Raw genomic sequence first — 6,762 nt, 5'->3', positions numbered from 1 at the left:
GGCAGTGAAAGTGGAGGCTAGAAGGGGTCAGAGAGTTCAAAATTGATACATTGTTATGTTTTACTCTCACACAAACACACAAATACACACACAAATACACACCGCACCTGTTAGTGAAAGTGGGGGTCACAGAGGGTTCAAGTCTCAAATGTGTAATGGGTAAGCTCCTCCCACACTGGGATACATTATACTCTACACTTAACGTACAGTATACTCACAATACTATCAGACAAAATGAGCAATGCAAGTGAAGAGAGGACAGCCCTGGGCTATATGGAATACATCCTTGAGGAGGATCACGACAGCGATATAGAGGAGAACGTTTCCGAGGATGAAGACTACCTTGAGGTAAACGATGAAGATGAAGATTATGATTATGATCAATCAGATGAGGAAACTGATATTCGCCCAGATGAGACATTCATGTCCAAAAATGGTGAAATTCAGTGGTCTTCATCCCCTAATGGACGCCAGGCAACACTATCGGCAGCAAACATAATGAAGGCAGTGCCAGGGCCCACCAGGATGGCAGTCTCTCGTGTCACAGACATCAAGTCTGCTTTTGAGCTGGTAATTTCAAACACAGTGCTGAAGATCGTTCTGGATATGACCAATCTGGAAGGGAGACGTGTGTATGGGGAGGAGTGGAAGGAGCTGGACGAAATGCATTTACATGCGTATTTGGGTCTCCTCATCCTGGCTGGGGTCTACAAATCCAAGGATGAATCGACAGCCAGCCTGTGGGACGCAGACACAGGCAGGAATATATTTCGAGCCACAATGTCTCTGGGGACTTTCCACATTTTCTCAAGAGTGATCCGATTTGATAATCGTGACACAAGAGCTGGCAGACGTGAGAGAGACAAGCTGGCAGCTATAAGGACAGTGTGGGACAAGTGGGTAGAGCGGCTTCCACTTCTCTACAACCCAGGACCTAATGTCACAGTGGATGAAAGGCTGGTGGCATTCAGAGGTCGTTGCCCGTTCAAGCAATAGATGCCTTCGAAACCGGCAAAATATGGCTTGAAAATATGGGCAGCATGTGATGCAAACTCCAGCTATGCACTAAACCTGCAGGTTTACACTGGAAAGCCAGTTGGAGGAGCCCCAGAGAGGAATCAGGGCATGAGGGTTGTGCTCGACATGGCACAGGGTCTCAGGGGTCACAACATAACTTGTGACAATTTCTTCACGTCCTACAACCTGGGTCAGGAGCTCCTGAAGAGAAAGCTAACAATGGTTGGAAATGTACGAAAGAACAGAACGGAACTCCCTGCCGAAATGCTGGTGATCAAGAACAGGGTCCCTCAATCCTCCAAGTTTGTGTTCACAGACACCACAACCCTAGTGTCTTACTGCCCCAAAAAGGGGAAAAATGTGTTGCTCATGAGCACTCTCCATAAGAATGCTGAAATCAGCACCAGAGAGGATCATAAGCCGAACCTCATCCTGGACTACAATGCCACCAAAGGGGGGGTGGACAACCTGGACAAAGTCACAGGGACCTACAGCACCAAAAGGATGACGGCACGCTGGCCTTTAGTAATGTTCTATAACCTGATCGATATATCGGCCTACAATGCATTTGTTATCTTCTTGAGGAGCTGGGGAAGGCACTTGTTGTCCCTCATATTAAAAGGAGGCAGCACATGCCAAGGACCCCAGCCGCTGCTGCAACAGTGAGGGAGATCCAGGAGAGGGCTACACCAACTACTCCTATGCGTGAGGTAAGTGTACGTGTGTGTGTGTAAACACTAACATGGAGATGGATGAACGTTCTTTATTCAATGTGAGCAGTCCTTGTATTGGTAGAAATGAATACAATTGTTCCTACATCTCCATGTTAGTGGTTCTTACTATGCACTAACATCAGCAAAAACATAGTAAAATAATCCTCATCCTCATCTTTCTAGGTTGCCGCTGGGGGAAAGAGGAAGAGGAAAAGGTGCCAGGTGTGCAAGCCGTCTGATGACACCAAGACCAGCACGACATGTGTGCTTTGTGCAAAATACATTTGCGTAAAGCACACATTGACAACATGTCCCTCCTGTGCTGTGTAGACACACACACACACACACACACACACACACACTCTTAATTGCTGTTACAATAAAATACTTTCAATACAAATCCTTATGACTCATTTGGCTTGATTCTAAGTGAACGGGTCAATTTGACCCTGAACAGAAGAGGTGTCTCGTCTCTATTTATCAACATCAACCAATTGTAAAAAAAGTTGGAACATTTTAAAATTAATTTAAAACATGTAATGTTATGCAAAACTAATGTATTTTATATCATGGTTTTTCCAATGTAAAATAGAAAAATGTGTTTGAATGTATATGTTTTGAGAAAAACGAGTGACTTATTCTAATGGAATCATGATCTGTGAGGGGTGAATAACACAATTGCACTAAATATTGATTTAATTAATAGTAATAAAAGGTACAAACTATGTAAAAAAAAAAATCTGGATTTTGGGGCTTCTGACCATTTTTGGATAATTAAACATGCACTGGGTCAAATTGACCCACGAATATTATTGCTGTTACAAAAAACGAATATAACAGGAGGTTTTAAGTGAACTAAACAACCGGACTCTGGTCCGCTAAAATAGGTGGACTCGGAGCGCTTGCGAACTCTGGAGTGGTTCATTGCTGGTGTGAACGCAGTCCGCACCAAAACATAGGAAGCGTAGTATTTACGTGTCACAAGAACGCAGATATCTTCACAATCTTTAGCGAAAGAGTCTTTCAAGACATCCGCGGTTGTTAATTTAAAGAGTGAAGCAGAATGAAGTGTTGAACAGTGTCGTGTAAAGTAAAAATTCTCCGTCAGCTACATAAAAGTAAGAACACCTGTCGGTGAAACGCCCCTCCTTACTGCAGAACGTCTCTCATTATATGTGTTATAATGTTTTTTAACGGACATTGTCTGATTATATAATCATATGCGCGGGCCGCTAGTGTCTGTTGATCTCCAGATTAACAGCTGCATGAGAATAACCTGCCGAAAGTGCCGATGCTCCATGGCGGAGGCTCCGGTAGAAATTGCCGGGATTTGCGTTTTTACCCCCTTAATGTCTGACCAATGGTTGAACAGCATTTCCGTGCACATGACTTGTGTTTAAAGTTTATAGTCCGTTTGAGTTTTGCCCGTGTGAACGCAAACCGAACCTTCTGAAAAATGAAACAATACAACAAACTGTGGTCTGGTGCGCACCAGAGAAGCGGACTATTAGGTGTGAATGCACCCTAAAAGTGTACAACACTCAAAATGTGTTTCAGTGTATTTCGTAGAGCACATATACAATTACAGAAAACTAACATTTTCAGCTGGGTCCCTGCTCCGCTCTCCACTGGTTTATGATCCTCACTTGATGACAGTGAACGCAGCGTTGCTTCGTAACTCGATAACAGCTAACCACCGCTGTAATTATGGAAGATGATTCTGATAACCCCAACAGAAAGTAACATTTAATCAAATACACTTTTCTGCAGTCTGGAGCAGGAAATGTGTTTTCATAAGCAAGCAATAAAAACATAAAACTCACTAAACAAAGATCTGTCAACTTAATGCATGCGGCAGTACCTTGAACCTGGATCATAAGTCCTGGATGGATATCCTCGTGGATTCATCTACTTATTATAGATACATGCATTTCCAAACATTTGGACTACCTATGTTGTAAATGTATTATCTTTTCAATTTACACACGGCATCTATTGCACGTCTGTCCGTCCTGGGAGAGGGATCCCTCCTCTGTTGCTCTCCCTGAGGTTTCTCCCATTTTTCCCTTTAAACTGTGGGTTTTCTCCGGAAGTTTTTCCTTGTACGATGTGAGGGTCTAAGGACAGAGGGTGTCGTATTGTCATACTGATATTCTGTACAAACTGTGAAGTCCACTGAGACAAATGTAACATTTGTGATATTGGGCTATATAAATAAACATTGATTGATTGATTGAACCTGCATTTTCTCTAGTATCCACCAGGGGGCGACTCCACTGTTAGATTATAAAGAAATCAATGCAAAAAATGATTGACAGGTCGCTAACACAGTGTTTGTTACGATCGGATTGCTATCAGTGTTTTCGGCTAACAACTTTAACCCTTTGCCTGTGTTTTCAGTTCATGATTTCATGAGACAAGCTAATTTTAACATTGTGTTCACCTAAAGCGATTGCTACTACTTTTGTTAATAATTGCCGGCCTACATATGTGACCTACTCTATCGAAATCAGTCGCATTGACCCGAAAACACATTTTGAGTGTATACACTGTTGGAAAGAGGAGATTCCTAGCTTTCTAATGATATCAGGATTGTACTCCAAATATTAAGCGAAATATGTCACATTATATAATGACTGTCACCGAGTCATCATTTTGAGAAAAAGGCTTTCAAAGTTTCCTCTTCTCTGGAATCCATCGATCTGATCCATTATTAGAGGAGCAAATGATCAAAGTAGTACGGAGGGAAAATATTTTCATTTGGATTACTGGTCTGGGGGAAGCTTGCGAGTGTGTGTTAGGGGTGGGCGGATCGATCCCAAAATATCGATACTTCCGATATTACGTTATGTTTCAAAATAGCGATACTCAGAGCCAATAGGATCAATACTTGTATACTTTTTTTTTTCCTCTCCTCTACTCGTCAATTTCATCAAAAACCATGTGCAGACGAACACAAGTATATGCGCTCTTTTATTCTCTCTCCACTGCTGTCCTCCTCGAGGCTCGCGCAGCGCGCTCCCTGCCTGGACACTGATTATCAAGCTGACTGACAGCAGCCAGCAGGGCAGGACAGCAGCAGCCAGCGACTCGCGAGTGCGACACACACACGCGATGGCTGAGAGAAAGAGGAGCGTTGTGTGGAGCTATTTCACAACTGTCAATGAAAACTTAGCGAACTGTGATGTGTGCAAGAAGGCAGTTCGCTACTGTGGCCACTTTGTATTGTTATTTTTCATGTTTGCACTTTAAATTAGCAAAAGTAAAACGTTTATTTGTCAATAAAAACTGTCCTGTCTTTAATCATGAAAATGAGTTCATATTTAGTCTAGTTACGATGCTTTCAGCTCAAAAATCATGTCATGCAGCTCTCCCCTACATGAAAGTACATAAGACGCTTTTCATTTTAAAAAGTATAGGTATCTGCGATACTGGCCCTGAAATACTTGGCATCGGATCGAATCCAGATTTGGTGGTATCGCCCACCCCTATTGTGTGTGTTGTGTTTGTTTCCCGGGGAAAACACTGTTGACCGGCTGTTGTTCTGCTTGCTGTGACGTCAAGTTACTCCGTTCTCCGCTTGTAATTATGCCGAAGCTTCAAAGTTGTATTTATCATCTGAATTTGCCGAAAGAAGTTTAATATTCTGAAAGCCAAGACTTTGTTTATTTGAAATCAGATGAAAACAAACTGTAACGGACCCTGCCGTGTTATCTATGATTACTATACGCTTACATTCATAATGTCAGCCGGAGGGAGGGGGGGCGGCGCTGCGGAACAGCAGAGTACGAGTGAGAGCTGTCTTCTTCCCTTTGCAAGCTTCAAACATGTATTTATCGTGTGATGTTGGAAATAAAAGTTTCATATTCTGAAAGCCAAGCTATTTAAAATCAAACAAAACACCCAAACCCCGGAAAACTATTTTTTTACGCAAATCCACGTTTATTTTGAAATTAGCCGTTGCGACTTCCGACTGATTTCGATAGAGCGGGTCACATATTGAAATTTGCACAAGTGCTCAAACAAAGAATAGACATTTCCAGTATCCAACCTCATTCTATATTTTGAAATATAATGTAGAATTAATTAAACCTTTCTTTTATTTAATAAAGACCTGTTTAAAGTTGTATTGTAAGGTTCAGCATCCATTGATTATCAGTCCTCGGTTAGCAAACATCCTACTATTAAACATTTATTACGTGTCAAGTCAATACAATATAGACAATAAAAAGTCTATGTGATTATAACAGTCATATGACACTTTGCCACTGTCGTCAAAAACAGACATTGCCTTACGAATGGACGTCTATTTTTCTCTGATAACTCTTTTTCATTTTGTACTGCATCTCATCATGCTTCTGTAGTGGGTGGACTAAAGCTGCCTTCACATGACCAGCGGTAAAACGGCTCTGTGTTGACGTTCTCTTTTGGAGAGAGCAATGCCTCCAAACTGTGAGGAAGCGCTATACTTGGCATCTTGCACTACTTCAAACTGTCGCAAAACACTAACCCAATTTTAAAATAATTTAAACTTTCAGCACTATTCCCTTTGATACACAACCAGTGGCGTTTTTATATGTACAAAAGTGGTGGAGCACAAAAAACTTAGATGTCTATATAAGCTTCTGCAGTGAGGTTCATGGCTGGTGAGGCACTGGCACTGACTCTTCAGGTTTACAAATATTATATTTGGACCTAAATCAAAATATTCTATTTTCAAAAGTTTTTTTGTCTGATGCTTCGATTAATTTTAAACAGACAGTTCAACAAAAGGATACCCAAAAAATTTAATTTTATCATTTACATATTGAATTGTTCTCTCTTAGTAAGATCCCATTTTCAATAAAATTGCGGTCCAACCTTGACTTGAAGATGAAGTCCATTTGCCTATCCTTCTGGACAAAAATCTCAATTACTTTTTTGTAAAACTCCTTATATTCTTGTAGTTTCAAAAGTCGAATCATAAGTCTAATCGATAGATTTATGATCGATAGATTTATGATTAGGAAATGATAAAAGTAGGGTAGACATG

General features: G+C 41.2%; 1 pseudogene; it reads left to right on the top strand.

The window, feature by feature from the left end:
• Nucleotides 1–234: 234 nt before the first annotated feature.
• Nucleotides 235–2,060, top strand: LOC117550457 (annotated as a pseudogene).
• Nucleotides 2,061–6,762: the final 4,702 nt, after the last annotated feature.

This window comes from Gymnodraco acuticeps, unplaced genomic scaffold (genome assembly GCF_902827175.1).
Source record: "Gymnodraco acuticeps unplaced genomic scaffold, fGymAcu1.1, whole genome shotgun sequence".
Classification (NCBI taxonomy): Eukaryota; Metazoa; Chordata; class Actinopteri; order Perciformes; family Bathydraconidae; genus Gymnodraco; species Gymnodraco acuticeps.
Note: the sequence above shows the minus strand (reverse complement) of the source record. Positions and strands in the feature narration are given on the sequence as shown.